Source organism: Petaurus breviceps, unplaced genomic scaffold, assembly GCF_028583685.1.
Source record: "Petaurus breviceps papuanus isolate PSGF00001 unplaced genomic scaffold, PetGlider_PUasm1.0 90823, whole genome shotgun sequence".
NCBI lineage: Eukaryota > Metazoa > Chordata > Mammalia > Diprotodontia > Petauridae > Petaurus > Petaurus breviceps.
In genome coordinates this window covers 20564624-20584075 of record NW_027187352.1, presented here as the reverse complement: position 1 = coordinate 20584075, position 19452 = coordinate 20564624, and the positions used below count along the sequence as shown (strand labels likewise).

Below are 19452 nucleotides of genomic sequence, written 5' to 3'. Positions count from 1 at the left end.
TTTCCTCCTGGGAGTTTAGAAGGACCCTCCATGAACAGTGGATCCCAAAGATGCAGTAGAAATAATCCTAGGGAGTTTCCTAAGACTGATAGAAATTAAATGATTGGTCAAGCATCAGGCAGAATTTGAACCCAGCTCTTTTTGAGTATAAGGTCAGCACACTATCTGCTATATTTATCTGCCTTTACCAGGGACCTGACTTTATTAAACACCTATTATATGCAAGGCACTGAGCTACGTATGCACTTTTACAAATATTGTCTCATTTGAGGCAACCTGGCTAGTTATAATTTTCCCATGAGCACCCATTATCAGCTAATTCATACATGAATCGATAAATAATCAATCAATAAGCAGCTACTTTATTCATCCCCTGTGGTAGACACTGGAGACAGAAAGATAAAAATAAAACACGCCCTACCATCAAGGAACTTCAATTTGATTGGAGGAGGCAAATGTACATAAATAGAAATATCTGCAAAATAAATGCAAGGTAATTGGGGGAAGGTACTAGCAGCTGGGGGAGGGATCAAGAAAGGCTTTACATAGAAATGATACTTAAACTGAACTTGAAAGGCAACCCAAGAACCTAAGAAATTAAGGTGGAGGGGCAAGGGAGGGGGTAGTGCATTCTAGGCTTGGAGAGCCAAGACAAAGGCATGGAAGTGGATGTATACTCATGTAAGGAGCCTCAAGGAGGACAGTGTGACTGGACCATTGGATACATGAAGAAGAGTAATGAGATATTACACTTGCAAAAACTGCTCACAAATCTCCCTAGTATAGCAGGAACCAAAACAAAAGATCTTTGGAAAATATTTGACAAAATAAATTAGAATACAACATGACATAATGTTAAGTTATGATTTCCTAAGTCAATATGTGACCTGCAGGGACCTGTTTCTATTTGGGTTGGATATCACTGATGTACAATGATGGAACCTTAGTTTCCCTAGCTGCAAATTGCAGATAAATGATACTTAGACTGTCTATTTCATTGAGCTGTTTTGAGGAAATGCTTTATTACCATAGGATTGAGAACTGGAACAAATTTCAGAGTCCATCTAGCATTGTTAAGCTATTTGAATTACTGTTGTTTTTATTATCAATAGGATTATACAATGTCAGTGTTGTAAAGGACCTCAGAGTTTTATTCAGTTTGACTCTCTACCTAAAACTCTATTCCATCCCTTCTATAATATCCTGACATATCTTCCTTTAATCTCCCCTAGAAGTCCTTCCATCACAGAAAACTCAGTATTTCCTAAGACATCACTGATTGCTTATTTGGGCCCAAATCAGCCTCCTTGTAACTTCCACCCATTGTTAAAATAGCAGTTATGCTATAATCTCTGACCATCCCTAACAGTTACCTTGGCTTCCTTTTGCCTGCAACTGCTGCCCTGATCAGCATCCCCCCTTTTCCCTTTCTGGACATATAGTAACCAATCATCAGAAGGCCTGATGTCTTCCTTCTTAACTTACATAGAAACTTCAGTCCTTGAATGAAGACCCCTGGACCGGAATGAGACCCATGGGAACTTCTTCACTCAACTCCTCAACCAATGGAGAAAGATAAAACAACTTTCTTTTACTAAAGCTTGTTGCTAGAGGGAGTTTCTCCTCTCTCTCTCTCTCTCTCTCTATCTGCATGTGTGTGTATGTGTATAGGAAACAAACTTCTTTATTGTAATACATTGTCAATTAAGCAGCAAGCAGCATTTATTGATTGATTAGGTAGCTAGGTGGCCTGGGGTCTGGAAGACCTAAATTCAAATCTAGCCTCAAGACACTAGCTGTATGACCTTGGCCAAGTCACTTAACCTCTGTTAGCCTCATCTGTAAAATGGGGATAATAATAGCACCTATCTCCCAGGGTTATTGTGAGTCTCAAATGATATAATTATAAAGTTAGCACAATGCCTGGTGCATGGTAATCACTATATAAATGTCAGCTATTGTTATTATTATTATTAATTCACTATGAACAGGGTACTAGGTAGTAGGTTTTAGCTGATATATGAACTGCTTTTATAGTGGACTATTTTTTTATGTTGTTTTTGTATCTCCTGCACCTAGCATAGTACCTTGCACAGATAAATAGTTGTTGACTAGGATTGAGTTGAATTGGAAGGAAGACTGAGCATAGAATCAGGAGACATGAATTTGAATCCTGACTCCATCATTATCCAGTCATGCCACATTAGACAATTCACTTGTCACTTCTAGGCCTCAATTAGTCTCATTCGTAAAATGAAGAGTCTAGGGTCTAGGCAGGTGTGGTGGGTGGATATTTAATCTATTGGATTCCATGCAGTTCCAAAGTTTGACAAGTACCATTACCTTTTTGGACTTAGAAATTTGACCAGTAGCTAGTCTGTGAATGTCACTGACTCATACAATGGGTGTGATATCCATAGTCACTTAGCCCTGGATCTAGTTTCTGTCCCGATCCAGGCCATTTACTGGTCCCTCATTGCCAGAGCTGAGGCAGGGCAGGAAATTCACAAAATCACCCCTGCCTGGAAACCCAAGACTTTCTTACTGTGGAGGTCTAGGTTCCTGCCAGTAGCTATGTGACCTTTTTCTTTCTACTGTGAATCCCTCAATATTTTTCTGCTGCTGAAGGCCAGGGCCCTCATACCCCCTTATTCTCCTAGTTTATCCTTGGCCAAAAGGCCTCTTTCGCTATGCCTCTTTAACTACCATGGCATCAAATCCTAGGCCCTCTTAAACCTCAGAGTCCAGACTTTCAGTGCAACCTTAGACTGCTTTAAGACAAGCAAGTTTTTCCCTATGCCTAAAATGTCTTCTCTTTTCACTCTCTTCCTCTTATAATTCTTAGTTTCTGTCAAAATTCAGCTCAAAGAGCCACTTCCACATTGGAGCTCTTTTCTAATCTTTGCAGCTCTAATCCTCATCCCTCCCCCCTCCCCCTTTCCATTATCTTATATTTGTTTGTTATATGCTAATTTTGCATACTTAGACATGGACACGTTGTTGCCCCCTCAAGTAGGTAAGCTTCTTCAGGGCAGGAATGGTTTTATTTATAGCTTTGAATCACCAGAACTTAGAACAGTACCTGGGACATAGCAGGTGCTTAATGCTTGTTGACTGATGATTGATAGCAGTCAGAGAAAGGTCAGAGTAAAGGTCAGAGCACATTTGGAATTCAGTTCTAGTCCCACATTTCAGAAAGACTATTGAGAAACTAGAGTACATCCAGTAACTATAAGGTTGTCTTCTAGCTATGCTATTCTTTCACTCTTGCCATGGGTCCTTGATTTTTTCTGTACTTTGATTTCAAAGTATGGGCCATAACACTTTGGACCTGGTCCTATAATAATTTGCAAATGAGATTGCTGAATGGCTGTAAATGATCTTTGAGGAACTTCATAGAATTGGAGGACCATAATAGAAGGGGAGGGCCATAATAGAATGGGAGCTCCTTGATGGCTGAAATTGTCTCACTTTCATATTTACATCCATAACAGCTAGCACGATGTCTGGTATAGTCAAGAGTCCTCATAAACCCTTGTAGATTGATTGATGAGTGGTGTGGGCCTGGAGAAAGACAAATGTACTGATTCTAAAGATGAATGTGGCTGTCCCAAAATACAGATCTGTAAGATGCGAGGCTATTTATTCCTCCTAAGAAGCCTAAAAGGATGATCTTTGAGCTCTTAGAAAGGGAGGTGATCAACAATTCCAAAGGACTCATGATGAAAAATGCCATTCCCCTCCAGAGAGAGAACTGATAGATTCTGGGCACAGATTGAAGCACATTTTTTTTCCCTTATTTACTTTTCTTGCTCTTCCCTCCTCCTACCTGCCTAATGTGAAAATGTTTTGTGTGACTTCATATATATATAATGGTTATCATATTTCTTGCCTTCAAAATGGGTGGGGGAGGGGTGAAGAAAGAGAATTTGCAACTGAAAACAATATTGAAAAAATTAAAATTAAAAAATAAATTAAGGTACTTAAATGTTTAAAAAAAAGAAAGAAAAGCAGGTGAACAATAAGAGTGATAGAAATAAATGGAGCATTTAGTAAGTGTTTCACACCTCTAAACCCTGGAGACACAAATACAAGCAAACAAGATAGTTCCAGTCCCTCTAGGAAGGAACTTCCATTCTCATGGGGAAATTAAGTCATGAATGAAAGGGGACCTGGAAAGAGGAGTAAGGTGTCTGATAAGGAGGAGAAGACTTCAAGAGAGTGAGTTGAGTTGTGAGTGAAATGTAGCATGGTGCCATGTAGAGTCACCAGTTAGGAGAGTAGAGTCTCAGGGAGGGAGTTTCTCCAGATCAAATTTAATAGAGATAAATGTAAGCCCTGCCCTTGAATTGAAAAAGTCAACTACTTAAGTACCAGAAGTGAAAAGAAGGGCAAGCCACTCAAGTTAAAATACTGAGGGGAGGGTGGAGTTGGAGGTAGGGAGCTTGGCCAACTGCAACATCACAGTGGTGTGATGTGGTGGTCAAAAAAGTGTTGACTTGTATAGGTTACATTAATAAAATTATAGTGCCCAGAGCAAAGAAGATGTCAGTGATTCCTATTGTATTTTGATCTGTTCAAGTCAAAGGATCTGTTTGACCACATCTGTAGTTGTTAGCTCTGGATTCCAGACTTAAGAAAGAAATTTGACACACTTGAACCCATCAAGAGAAGAATGACCAGGGGTGGCTAGGTGGTGCAGTGAATAGAGCACCAGCCCTGGAGTCAGGAGGACCTGAATTCAAATCAGGTCTCAGACACTTAAAATACTTACTAGCTGTGTGACCTTGGGCAAGTCACTTAACCCCAATTGCCCTGCCCTCCCCCCTCCAAAAAACAAAAAAAAAAAAAAAAAGAAAGAAAAGAATGACCAGAGTCATTTAACAAGGACTAGAGAGACAATTTTATTTCCGGATTGGTCAGAGGAAATAGAGAATTTTAATGCTAAAGGACTCTATGCATTAATTAATGCAAAAATAAAAAAAAATAATTTTACCATAATTTCTATCTGTGAAAAGGTACTTTGAAATGTAATTACAAGTGGATATTATAATTTTACTTTGAAATAAAATAATTTTTATTCAATTAGCTATATCTTTGCCTTATGGATAAAATCATAAAAATGAACTGTGTCAATTGATGAAAGAAACTTTAAAATTCTTATCCCTTAACCAGGAGAAGAGAAAGAATAGGGGGAACTTTATGACTGCCTTCAAGTATTTTAAGGAAGGCATGTCTTGTGGAAGAGGGATTAATTTTGTTTTACTTGACCCTGGAGAGTACAACTTGGAATGGAGGGTCAAAGTTGCAGAAGGGTAGATTTTGGCTCAGTATAACAGGAAAATCTTCATAGCAATTAAAGTGGTAGGTTCCAAAGTAGACGGACTGGTGGGGCTATTTTTGATTGAGGAGGCCCATGGGCACTGAGAAAAGTTCCAAGATTAGGAAAAAACAAAACTACAGTATAGAATAACTACAATGCATATGGTCTGGACACTTAAAGAGCAGGCAGATGAGCCTGGATTCAAACCGGGTCTAATATAAGAAGATGAGGAATGACTTCTTGTCAGAGATATTATAGGATTGATTCCTGTTCAGGTACAGGTTGGACAAAATGACATTTGAGTGCCCTTCCAAATCAGGTATTCTAGAATTGCATGATTCTTCTTGCCTCTTACAGCCATTACCCTCTACTGCAGAGAAATAAGAAATCCCGATTCAATGGATCATAATAATTAAGGGCATAATGGGTAGACATTAACTGGTTTCCCTAGAATGTAAGAGCACCTAGGTGGCTGAGTAGATAGAGTACTGGGTCTGGAGTCAGGAAGACCTGAATTCAAATTTGGCTTCAGACTCTTACTAGCTGTGAGACCTTGGGTAAGTCACTTAACCCTGTTTGCCTCAATTTCTTCAGCTGTAAAATGAGCTGGAAAAAGAAAAAAACAACAACAAACAAACCCAACAACAACAAAACATTCCAGTATCTTTACCAGGAAAACCCTGAGTCTGAGCAACTTGAATGAGGGTGCTCCATGACTGGATGAGGCAGCCATGCTGACCTTTTCCCTGCCTGTATTGTTTTGTTGTGTAAGTCCATACTAAGCACCCCCTTCCAACTGGGAATGCTGGTATGAGCCCATGTCCCTGTCCCAAGACTTTGTTTTGATAGGATGACATTCCCAATCCCTGTAGGGTTTTCATCCCAAAGAATTTTTCCTAACCAAACTTGTTTGTTTCTTGCATGTTATTTCCAATGAGTATTTTCTAATCAGGCCAAGGGCAGCTCTTCTGGGGGTGGGGGGGGAGGAAGAGAGGGGGAGGTGGTGTCATTTTGAAATTAAAATATTCTAACGGGAATTCAAGGGACTACTTTCCTCCTGGGTGGTGGGAGCTAAAACTTGGCTTTGAATCTGCTGAATATGGATTAGTTGAATTGTCTCACAGGAATTAAGAAGTAGGCCCTGGGGGGTGGCTACTTAAGCACCTAATTGTGTAGCAAAGAGCTGCAAATGAGAGGATTTTCCATTTGATGAAAAAGAGTTTTCCTTGGACTGTTGGTTATGGATTTTAACCCAGACTCTCGACCCCCAACCTATCTCCCTCTTCTCCCCAAGCCAAAGGCAACACTTAATTTAGTTACTGTTGCAGGAATTTATTAGAACAGAAAATGTCACATTGAAAAATTAACACTACTTGCTAATAGTATCCCAGCCCACTCACACGCAAAGTGAAAGTCCTGTTAAGATCCTAAATTCCCCTTTGAGGGTCAAGTTTATTGTAGCTCCAAAGGGCCATCATTAGGACTCACAAGGTAAAGATCTGGCCTGTGCCTGGGACACTGGTCACAGCCACCAGGTGTCCGTGGCCTGACCTTTGCATTGATTGACAGCACAATTCTTCTGTGCTGTCTTCTCCTCCATGGGGAGGGTGATGTGTGTTTGCTTTGTGCTATGATAGTCTATGAATATCATTGGGACAGACATCAATCAATTAACAAGTATTTATTAAGTGCCTACTACAGTGCAGTCAATGGGAAACAAACATAAAGAAACAAAACAAAGCTCTACTCACAAGATTACTGGGACAAGTTTAGAAAAAAACAAAGGTTTAGGCAAAATACAGACAAACGAGTGTTTTCCTTTCAAGAGGTTAACTTTCAAAATCTCCTTCAGTGTGAGAAATGCTAAGCGGGGACTTCCTGTCCATTCTAGGGACTCTCTGGTATCTTAGGTTCAGTCCCCTTTTCAAATTCAGAAGGAAATGTGACTCCTGGGGTTTTGCTTAAAAAACAAAAACAAAACAAAAAATTGTGACTGGTTACTTACTGGAGAGCAAAAACTGTTTGGTAACTTCACAGAATCTTAGAATATTAGAGCCAGAAGGGCCCCTTCCATATCACTTTAGTCCAAATAAGGAAACTGATGTCCACAAAGGTGAGATCAACATAGCTACCAAAGGGGTGTACTTGAGGATTTGAATTCAGAGCTTTAGGATCCCAATACAGTGGGGCTATCTGCTCTACCACTTAGTTCTGGCTGCAACTTAATCCATCCCGTCTTTGGCCCTTTCCAATTTCTTGGATGACTGCTGCCAAGTCTAGAAGTGTTAAAATGCTACCTGTTCGCTGTGCCTTTCTAGGGCAGAAATTCTATCAGGGAGGAATTGTAGGGAACCCTGACATAATCATGGATACCAGATCCACCTGATAACTTCTCTGCCTCTGCCCTCAACCTTTATTTGGGATACCGGTAGGTGATAATTAGCCAGCATCCACACTCCTTCCCCAACAAGAGATGATACATGTTCAGAGAATACCAGGCCAGTACCCAAGCCTACTGCTCCTGGATTCTTGGTTTCCACCTGAGAGGTTTCGTACCAAGAAAGAATGTCTTTTTATCTAACCTCCTCTCCCTCGAAGCCCCACACTGCATCTATGTTGCCTTTTGCTTGTGACCAACCAATGAATATTGTGGTGGACATTTTTTTGTTAGTTCTAATTGACTTTGGCAGAGAGGAAATCAGCTCCTAATGGCCTTCCTGGAAAAGGTTTGAATGCTAGACAGACTTTACTTGGGGGCCCCTATTCTCCATATAGATACTCATTAACCATGCCAGGGCTGCCCTCAAAGAATTTACAATCTATTGGGTGAGATAAGGCATGAAAAGTGCAATGCAATACATTTCTGACCTTAGAGACCTCAGTCCTTAGAGTTTTCATTTTATAAAGGAAGAGCCTGAGGCCCACAGAGGTTAAGTGAGAGGCATCCTTGATTGGTGACTCTAGACTAGGTCTAGGAAAATCTGTGTGGGAATGTCATTCAAACATTTTCTAGCAGTGTGACCCGGGGCAGGCAAGCCACCAACCCCTCCTAGCCTCAGTCTCCTCATTCACAAAATAGTAATAATAATAGCTCTTACCTCAAATGATTGTTGTGAGGCTCCAATGAGATTGTGCTTGTGTGTGTGTGTGTGATATGGCTAATAATGTTTCCATACTACAGATGTGGAAACTAAGTCTTGGAGTTTGAAGAACCTATTCAAGGATACCTAGCAATATCAGATCTAGACTTCAGTCCAGGTCTTCTGAATCCTAAGTGGAATGTTCCTAGGACATGAGAAGTAGCTAAGGGGTCTTATTATACCTTATTTCCCCATTGCTCCAGTGACTCAGGGACACTGACTTTCTTGCTGTTTCTCCTCACAACACTGTATTTCCAGACTACCAACATTTTCATTGGCTGTTCCCTATGTCTGGAATACTCTTCCCTTCTCTTCTATATCTCCTTGCTTCTTTTAAGTCCCACCTAGAATCTTTCCTTCTAATGAGATGTCTTTCCTGACCCTCATCATGTTAGTGTTTTCCCTCTGTTGATTATTTCCAGTGTATCCTTTACATTACTTATTTGTACATATTGTTTGCAAGTTATCTCTTTCCTTAGACTGTGAACTCCCTGCAAATCATGACATGTCTTTCTTCATATCATGGTTGTGTCTGAGAATGAAATACAAACAACAACCAACAACCTGTGAGTAGTAGTAGTTGCCCTACTGGGGACTGAATTGACTGTTTCCAACTGGACAGTGCAGCTCCTTCTTTCTTCCTTTCCTCCTTCCATACTCACCCTCTGTCCACAAAGGGAATCATACCCTTACCTGGGGGTACTCTACCGAAAGGAATATACATGTTGATCACAAAAGCCTAGCAATATATCTTGAGGTTTAAGGGCTAGATTTCTTTTTTATGGACCATGCACTAAACTCAAATCACTCAGCCTCTCATTGATTGACCAACAATAGATCCTAGCCCAAGCCTTCTTGGTCATTGTTTGAATTCTGATGGCTTAGATTGAGTGTAAGTAGCAATTGTTTTCATTTTGGCTATAAACACTGAGGGTCTTGCCCTACAGATTTATTTTATATTTTTGACTAGGTAAAAGAGGCCATCTTTTTGTCTCATTTTTGCCTAGCCTAATCACTGAATGGGTGTTGCCTCAGTCAAACTGAGATCTGGGAAAGACCTTAGCTTAAAAAGGCCAAGGTCTGGCACTGCATCTGGGGCCATCTCCAGTTGTTCTGATTTATATCTTGCTGTTGGACCTAGATGGCTCTGAAAGAGAGAGAGAGGCTGGTCACTTTGCACAGCCCTGCCTCACTTAAATCTAATTCACTTGCAAGTGATGATATCTCCTTCCTGATGCCATGGTCCTTTTCGAGAATGAAGGACAAACAACAATCTCCCTGAGATTGAGGACTTTGTTTTGTCTTTCTTTGTACCTTCAGTTCTTAACCAAGTGCCTGGCATAAAGTAGGTGCTTAATAAATGCTTAGTGACTAGTATAAGCTAAATGTAGCTCTCTGACATCTATTGCACTGATCTTGGGAGGTAGCTTAGTAGAGGGGATTGAGAGCTAGCCTTGGCTCAAGAATATCAAGGTTCGAGGCAGCCAGGTAGCACAGCGAGTAAGGATGACCTGGGGATCGAATCCGAGCTCAGACACTTAGCGCCCACCCAGAAACACCTGGCCATGTAAACTTGAGCAAGTTACTTAACCCCAATTGCTTACAAAAAAAAAAAAATATCAAGGTTCAACTTTGACCTCTGACAAATACTATGTAACCCTGGTCAAGTCACTTAACCTCAAAACCCTGGAAAACTCTAGTAAAAGAGGATCCACATTAGTACAAGTTTCTTGTTGGGAGTTCCCCATCCTGATGACATCACAAATGTGGTTTAGTATTTTTTTAAATGACATCCTGCAGGTCAGTCTACTGGATTGTCTTCCAACCAGTCCAACCAAAGGACAATAGGGCAGCCCTTCAAACAATGCCTTGGGAAGTGGTTTTGGCTACTTCCCCCTCTCCTGCCCAAGACAAACCCATTCCAAGAAGAAACTACTCAGGATGAGTAAGCTTTCACCTCCCTATTCTGTTCCTTCCTCCTCAGTTGCAAGCAGACTACAGTAGTTCCTTTTGGGTGTATAAAGGAGAGCTAAAATGCAGATTGCCTTGGCAACACAGATTCCATGAAGTCTCCTTAATTTAAATTATGCAAGTCAAAAATTTATGAAGGGCCTCTTAATTCTTTACCAACTGCAAAATTATTAGCTCTCTAACAGAAACCTCTACCCCTTCCTACCTTAAACAGAATCAGGACCAAGGTGTAAAAAACACAGATAGAGCTAACTGCTTAGAAACACAATACACTGGGGATTTATTGAGGCACATTTTTTATTGTTATTTTAATTTTCTCAATTACATGTAAAAACAATTTTTAACATTAAAAAAAATTTGAGTTTCAAATTCTCTCTCCCCCTCCCTGAGAAGGCAAGCAATTTGCTGTAGAATACATATGTGCAATCATGCGAAATATATCTCCACACTAGCCATGTTTCATAAGAAAATACAGACCAAAATGACCCCAAGAAAAATAAAGTTAAAAAAAAGTATACTTTGGTCAGCATTCAGACTACATCAGTTCTTTCTCTGGAGGAGGATAGCATTTTTCACCAAAGGTCCTTTGGAATTGTCTTGGATCTTTGTATTGCTGAAATATTCACAGTTAACATCTTATAAAATTGCTGTTACTATGAACACAGTTCTCCTGGTTCTGCTCACTTCACTTTGTACCAGTTCATATATGTCTTTCCAGGTTTTTCTGAAAGCATTCTGCTTGTCATTTCTTATAGAACAATAGTATTCCATCACAATCTTATATACCACAACTTATTCAGTCATTCCCCCATTGATGGGCATCCCCTCAATTCCCAGTTCTTTTCCATCACAAAAAAAGCTGCTATAAACATTTTTGTACGTATAGATCCTTTTCCTTTTCCTTTAATCTCTTTGGGATACAGACCTAGTAGTACTATTGCTGGGTCAAAGGGTATATGCAGTTTTATAGCCCTTTTGGCATAGTTCCAAATTGCTCTCCAGAGTGATTGGATTAGTTCACAACTCCACCAATAGAATATTAGTGTTCTAGTTTTTCCACATTCCCTCCAGCATTTGTCATTTTCCTTTTCTGTCATATTAGCCAATTGATAGGTGTGAGGTAACTCTTTAGAATTGCTTTAAATTGTATTTCTCTAATTAATCGTGACTTAGACAATTTTTTTTTCTTATGGCTATAGATAGCTTTGATTTCTTCCTCTAAAAACTACCTGTTGGTATCCTTTGACCATTTATCAATTGGGGAATGACTTGCATTCGTATAAATTTGACTCAATTTTCTATGTATTTGAGAAATGAGGCCTTTATCAGAAAAATTTGCTGTAAAAATATTTCCTTAGTTTCCTGCTTTCTTCTCATCATGGCTGACTTGGTTTTGTTTGTGGAAAACTTTTTAATTTAGTGTAATTACAATTATTCATTTTACACCTGATAATCTTCTCAATCTCTTGTTTGGTCATAAATTCTTTCCTTATCCACATATCTGATAAGTAAAATATTCCATGCTGTCCTAATTTGCTTTATGTCTAAATCATGTACTCCTTTTGACCTTATCTTATCAGTGTAATGTTGGTCTACACCTACTTTCTGCCAAACTGCTTTCCAGTTTTCCCAGCAATTTTTGTCAAATAGTGAGTTTTGTCCCCAAAGCTTGGATCATTGTGTTTATCAAACACTCAATTACTATGGTCATTTACTGTTGTGTCTGGTGTATCTAATCTATTTCACTGATACACATTCTATTTCTTAGCCAGTACCGGATTGTTTTGATGATTACCACTTTGTAATACAGTTTGAGCTCTAGTACAGCTTAAACCACCTTCTTTCACATTTTTCCCCCATTGATTCCCTTGATATTTTTGACCTTTTGTTTTTTTAGATGAATTTTGTTATTTTTTTTATAGCTCCATAAAATAATTTTTGGTAGTTTGATTACTATGGCACTGAATAAATAAGTTAATTTACATAGAATTGCCATTTTTATTATATGAGATTGGACTATCATGAGCAATTATTTTTCGATTTGTTCAGATCTGACTTCGTATAAAAAGTACTTTGTAATTGTGTTCATACAGTTCCTGGGTTTGTCTTGGCTGGTAGCCTCCCCAATATTTTTTATTGTCTGTAGTTATTTTAAATAGATGAATAAATATTTATTATTGTTATTATTAAATATTTCTTTTTCTGTCTCTTTCTGCAGGATTTTGCTGGTAATATGTAGAAATGCTAATGATTTTGTGGGTTTATTTTATATCCTGCAATTTTGCTAAAGTTGTTAATTATTTCAACTAACTTTTTAGTTGATTCTCTAGGATTCTCAAAGTATATCATTATGCCATCTGTAAAGAGTGATAATTTTGTTTCCTCTTTGACTATTCTAATTCCTTTGATTTGATATTGGGTGATAATGGACATCCTTGCTTCATCCCTGATCTTATTGGGAAGGCTTCTAGCCAGTTCCTATTACAGATAATGCTTGTTGCTAGTTTTGGTTAGATACTAATTATCATTTTAAGGAAATCTACATTTATTCCTATGTTTTCTAGGGTTTTTAGTAGGAATGAGTATTGTATTTTGTCAAAAGTTTTTCCTGTACTTATTGAAATAATCATATGATTTTTATTGTTTTTGGTTTTGATATGATCAATTATACTGATACTTTTTCTAATATTGAACCAGCCCTGCATTACTGGTATAAATCCCATCTGGTCACTGTAATATTGGATTAAAATGCAAGCATTTTATTTAAAAATTTTGCATCAATATTCATTAAGGAAATTGGTCTATAGTTTTCTTTTTTCTGTTTTTGCTTTTCTTGATTTAGATATCAACACCATATTTGTGCTGTAAAAAGAATTTGGCATGATTATTTCTTTGCCTATTTTTCTGAGTACTTTATATATAATTAGAATTGTTTTTTTGTTTAAATGTTTGGTAGAATTTATTTGTGAATCCATCTGGTCCAGGGAATTTTTTCTTGGGGAACTGATTTATGACTTATTCAATTTCTTTTTCTAAGATAGGCTTATTGAAGTATTCTGTTTCCTCTTTTGTTATTCTGGGCAGTTTGTATCTTTGCAAATATTCATCCACTACATTTATATTGTTAGATTTATTGAAATATAATGGAGCAAAATAGCTCCTAATAATTATTTTAATTTCTTCTTTATTGGTGGTGAATTCACTCTTTTTTTTTGACAATAATTTGGTTTTCTTCTTTCTTTCTAAATCAAATTAACTAATGGTTTATCCATTTTATTATTTTTTCCATAAAACAAGCTCCTAGGTTTTTCTTTTAATTAGTTCAATGATTTTCTTGCTTTCAATGTTATTACTTTCTTACTTTTTTTTTTTTTACTTAGTTTACTTACTTACAATTTTATTACTTTCAATTTGATTTTCAGGATTTAAAATTTGGTATTTAATTGGGGATTTTAAATTTGTTCTTTTTCTAGTTTCATTGATCTTCTCTTTTATTGATGTAAGCATTTAAAGATACACAATTTCCCCTAAATACTGGTTTGGCTTCATCCCATAACTTTTGGTATGTTGTCTCGTTGTCATTCTCTTTAATAAAATTATTTATTTTTTTATGATTTGTTATTTGATCCACTCATTCTTTAGGATTAGATTATTTAGTTTCCAATTAATTTTTAATCTGTCTTCATGGCCCTTTATTGAATGTAATTTTTATTGCATTATGATCTGAAAAGGATACATTTAATATTTCTGCTTTTCTACATTTGGTTGTGAGGTTTTCATGCCCTAATACGTGGTCAATTTTTGTGAAGGTGCCATCTACCACTAAGAAAACAGTATATTCCTTTCTATACCCATTCAATTTTCTCCAGATGTCTATCATATCTAACTTTTCTAAAATTCTATTAATCTCCTTAATTCCTTTTATGTTTAATTTTTGGTCAGATTTGTCTAGTTCTGAGAGGGAAGAGTTTAGGTCCTCCAATAGTATAATTTTGTTATCTATTTCCTCTTGTAACTCATTTAATTTTTCCTTTCAGATTTTGGTTGCTATATTTTTTGGTACATATATGTTTGGTATTGATATTACTTGGTCTATGGTACCTTTTGCCTTAATGTAGTTTCCCTGCTTATGTCTTTTAATTAGATCTATTTTTGCTTTGTCTGAGATCATGATTATTATACTTGCTTTTTTTAACTTCAGCTGAAGCAAAATAAGATTCTGCTCCTCCCCCTTATTTTTACTGTACTTCAGGTGTGTTTCTTGTAAACAACATATTGTTGGATTCTGGTTTTTAATCCATTTGCTTCTGTTTTATGGGTGGGCTTCTCCCACTTACATTCAGAGTCATGATTACTAGATGTATATTTCCCTTCATTCTATTCCTCCCCCTCCCCACTTCACCCATATATATCCTTTCTCTCTTTCTCTTTAAACCTGTCCCTTTTCAAAAGTCTATTTTGCTTCTGATCACTGGCTTCCTTAATCTGTCTTCCCTTCTATCAGCCACCACATTCTTTTCTTATTCCTTTCCCCTCCTACTTCTCTGTAGGATGATAGGTTTCTATACCCAACAGATTGTGTATGTTATTCCCTCTTTGAGCCAACCCCAATGAAAGTTAGGTTTAAGTATTGCCCCCTCCATCTTCTCCACCACTGTAAAAGCTCTTCCTTACATGCCTCTTTAATGTGAGATAATTTTCCCTACCTCTCCCTTCCCTCTTTTTCCAGTGCATTGTTTTCTCTCACTCAATTTTATTTCATTTTTTTTAAATCAACCCATCCCAGTCAACTTAGACTCATCCCCTCTGCCTATGTATACTCCCCTAACGGTGCTAATAATGATAAAGTTCTCAGGAATTACAAGTATCATCTTCCCATTTAGAAACGTAAACAGTTTAACTTTATTGAATCCATTATGATTTCTCTTCCACGTTTACGTTTTTATGCTTCTTTTGAGTCTTATATTTGAAAATCAAATATTTTGTCCAGTTCTGGTCTTTTCATCAGGAATGTTTGAAATTTCTTTATTTCATTATATATCCATTTCCCCCCTAAAGGATTATATTCAGTTTTTCTGGGTAGGTTATTCTTGGTTGTAGTTCTTTTGCCTTTTAGAATATCACATTCAGGGTGGCTAGGTGGTACAGTGAATAGAGCACCAGCCCTGGAGTCAGGAGGACCTGAGTTCAAATCTGGCCTCAGACACAACACAAAAAAAACTAGCCATGTGACTTTGGGCAAGTCACTTAACACCAATTGCCCCTCCAAAAAGCACACACACACAAAAGAATTTCACATTCTAAGTTCTCTGATTCTTTAACATGCATTTTGCCAAATCTTGTGTGATCCTGGCTATGGCTCCATGATATTTGAACTGTTTCTGTCTGCTTGCAATATTTTCTACTTGACCTGGTATAATGCCATGAATGAGCAGCTTTCCAGAAGAATGCTACTGTGAACAGTTTTTAAGGTTCTGATTACACAGTATAGTGAACACTCTATTCCATAACAAATCAAAGCAAAACATTCACAGTAAATCAAAGTACAGCATTAACAATATTACAACTTATCACAGAAAATCAAAATATAGCATTCACAACAACTTATCACAGAAAATGGCCACATAGTTTCCACTACAGTGGTCACAAAGTTTTGAACAAAGAACAATCATTTAATAACTAAAGCATTCACAAAATCCTTAATTCAATCCCAAAGTACAATAGCCAAAGTTATACAAATTATTCAGTCATCAATTACTAAATACAATCATTTAGTGAATCAATCATCCTTCATTATTCACTATTCAATCATTAGAAAATACACAGACCCTCTACTCCTAGGTCACTAGTAAATTTACAATTTCTCAGTCAGTACACAGTATCCAAGTAAAGTCTTCTTTCAGCTTGACTCAGGTGGTTTATCAGATTCCCTCCAGATTCCCTGGGACCTTCCATGGTTCCAGATCCCAAACTGGATTCACCAAACTGTCATCTGGGTTCAAAGGCAGACAGCTACCAGATCCTTGTCCAGCTCTCTGTGCAGTTACTGCTCCACATTGGAGCTTAACGTGTCCACTCCATCTCAGATCCTTCACAGCCTCTGTTCCTGGGAAGACAAGGCTTAACAAAGCTACAAACAGGTTCATAAAAAGCACCAGCATCACAGTCATGCTTCCTCAGTCTTTGGCAACTCCTGCTGGCCCTCAGAAATCCTCAGCAGCTCCAGCTGGCCCTCAGACTCAGCAGAAGTTTCAGCTGGTTCCCAGAATCAAAATCACCTCATCCAGGTTTTCAAAATCAAAATCATTCTCTCCAGCCTGGGGGATTTGGGGGGAGGGGTTTTCCTCTTCAGCCTCCCCTTCTGCAGCAGCTACTGCCTCCATGAAGCCTGTTCCAAGAAGATCTCACTCTCCCTCTCTGGGGCTTTTCCTTATATACAGCATTGCTCCTCCCTTTTCAGCCTTTACCTGTTAGGTCAGCAATAGAAGTTCATACCTTCTGTTTCTTTAACATAGGCTTGATTAATTACTAAGTGCTGTACCTGTTACCTTTGCCAATACAAAGGGATCAAATTACATTACTATTGCACCTGTGAGCTATGTAATTTGGCTATAACATTCCTGAAAAAGTTCATTTTGGGGTCTCTTTCAGGAAGGTATCAGAGGATTGTTTCAATTTCTATTTTACCTTTTGGTTCTAGGATATCAGGGCAGTTTTTCTTGATAAGTTCTTTTTTTTTTTTTTGCTGAATAAATGTTTATTGAACGAATGGCACTGGATATGGCAATTTTTTCCATCAAAAGAAAGCAACATTAGTTTTTCATTAGTTTAACTGCAGAAACGGTCACAAAGGTGAAAAGTTAACACCACTTAAAATTAGACAACTGACATGACCATGAGTTCTCTTACACCAGAGCTAAGGGAACGTGGAAAACAAAGCACTAGGAAAGCCTGCCCTTAGCTTTGCTTTCCCGTCCTCCCTCTTCATTACAAACTGTTCCTTCAAAGTGGTGAAGGGATGCCTGAGATGAGCTGGTACCCCATGCTTTGTTTCCTGCCTTCCCCCTTGAAACAATAGCATAATGGTCAAAGGTATGCTGGTGCTCACAATGGCCCAAGCAAAAAGTGAACTGATATGGTTTCCAACATGAACTGAACATAGAACTAAGAACTTTCACAAAGATGAGCTTAATTTCCAGAGAAGTTGAGATGAAAACAGGTCAGTGCCGGTACGGGACAGAAATGCCAGGTGAGAGGGAGTTCTCAGAGCAGGAATCCCTTATGGATGAGGCGGGTGCTTGGAATACTGGATGGCATCGAGAGCAGCCCTGATGTCGTAGTTCTTGGTCTGCAAGAGTCTGGTGAGCCAGCCACCCTCATCAGAGAAGCCCATGGACAGCATCTGGGAGAGGGATTTGATCAAACACGAATCTGCTTCTGGTGGAAGATGTGGGTATAAGGCAGCTTCTCTGAGCCCTGTGGGCCCCTCTTGAGAATGGTCCATGGAATTTGAACCATCTGTTTCTGGCATTTGTAGGGACTGAAGTTCAACTGTGGAAGGATCCACTTCTTTTGAAGACAAGTGAGTCCAGTCATCATTTCCTCCTGAACCAGTCTCTGTCTGTTCTTGGGACATTGGGTTCTCATCCACCTGCATGGAAGACTCCACAATCACCTTCTCCATTTGCTCAGAGAGGGCCGCCATTTCCATTTCAGCACTCGGGGGGTTTTCTTGGCTCTGGCTGGATGAGGAGCTGCTTGGCTGAGGGCTACCACTGTTGGGCTGAGAGAAGGATGGAGTCACCTTGCTTCTTTTTCCACCATGCTCTACATCAATGTCAACATTAATACCCAGAGGGCTAAGGGCAGCCGCCACACTTTCACCTACATTATGCAGGAAGGTGACATTGGGATCCTGCTGTGAACTGGTACTAGCTGAAGCATCTTGTTCTGCTCCTGGATTGGGAGGAGTCCCGCTGGGTTCTGCGGGTGGAATGTTCATGCAGTGAGGACCAACGAATCCCCTGGAATTCCACCCCCAGGTGGAAGCCTAGCATCCACCCAAAGGGAGGGAAATGCCCATGTCTCATCTTCTGGAACCAGCGTCGGCGAGAAATCCACTCAGGCAGGTGGATGTTGAAGGGATTCTGAAAGACAATCATGTTATGCTCTTTGTGAAGACCTTTGCCCTCACAGGTACTGCAGAGGTCGTAGTCAGGGCAGACGGTACACTTGAATCGACTACCCACCACTGGCCCATTGCAGCCGTCACAGATGTTGGGATGCACCATGTTGGGGGGAAACTCCTGGGCACAGGGGGGACGATGCTCCCGATGTTCCCGCTTACATTCCTTCTTCTCTTTAATGTAAATCCGGAAGAGGTCTTCTTTAATGTAGCGCATTGCCATGAGCTCATCATCGCTGGAGAAGGTGATCCTGTCCCCATCTTCATCTCGGTAGTACGCCTGGAAGCCGGTTGGCCGCAGCGCCGGGAACACTTCGGCCACGCGGCGGAGCAGCCTCTCGCAGCGGCCCGGGGCCTTCGAGTGGCTCTATGGTGAAGCAGCGGATCTCCCGCGCCGAATCCTCTTAGGCTTTCACGGTCAGCCGCTCCATGGTCAGCGCCAGCGACGAGCCGCACAAACGCAGAGGCCGAGCACTGGATCTAGGGAGTCGAACGCACCACACCGACCGACCGCTTCAAGGAGCGAACTAAGAGGGAGAGCGAAGCAGAACACGTCCAGAAAGCGGCTCTCTTCTTGATAAGTTCTTGAAATGTGATGTCTAGCAATTTTATTTTTGTTCATGGCTTTCAGGTAGTCTGATAATTCTTAAGTTATCTCTCCTTGATCTATTTTCTATGTCAGTTGTTTTTCCAGTGACATATTTCCCATTTTCTTCAATTTTTTCATTATTTTGACTTTATTTTATTTTTTCTTCATGTCTCATGGAGTCATTGACTTTCACTTGGCCAATTCTAATTTTTAAGGAATTATTTTCTTTAGTGAACTTTTGTAT

At 39.1% G+C, this 19452-nt stretch overlaps 1 pseudogene; it reads right to left on the bottom strand.

Moving 5' to 3' along the window:
• Nucleotides 1–17161: 17161 nt before the first annotated feature.
• On the bottom strand, nt 17162–19149 carry LOC138148345 (sequestosome-1 pseudogene; annotated as a pseudogene).
• Nucleotides 19150–19452: the final 303 nt, after the last annotated feature.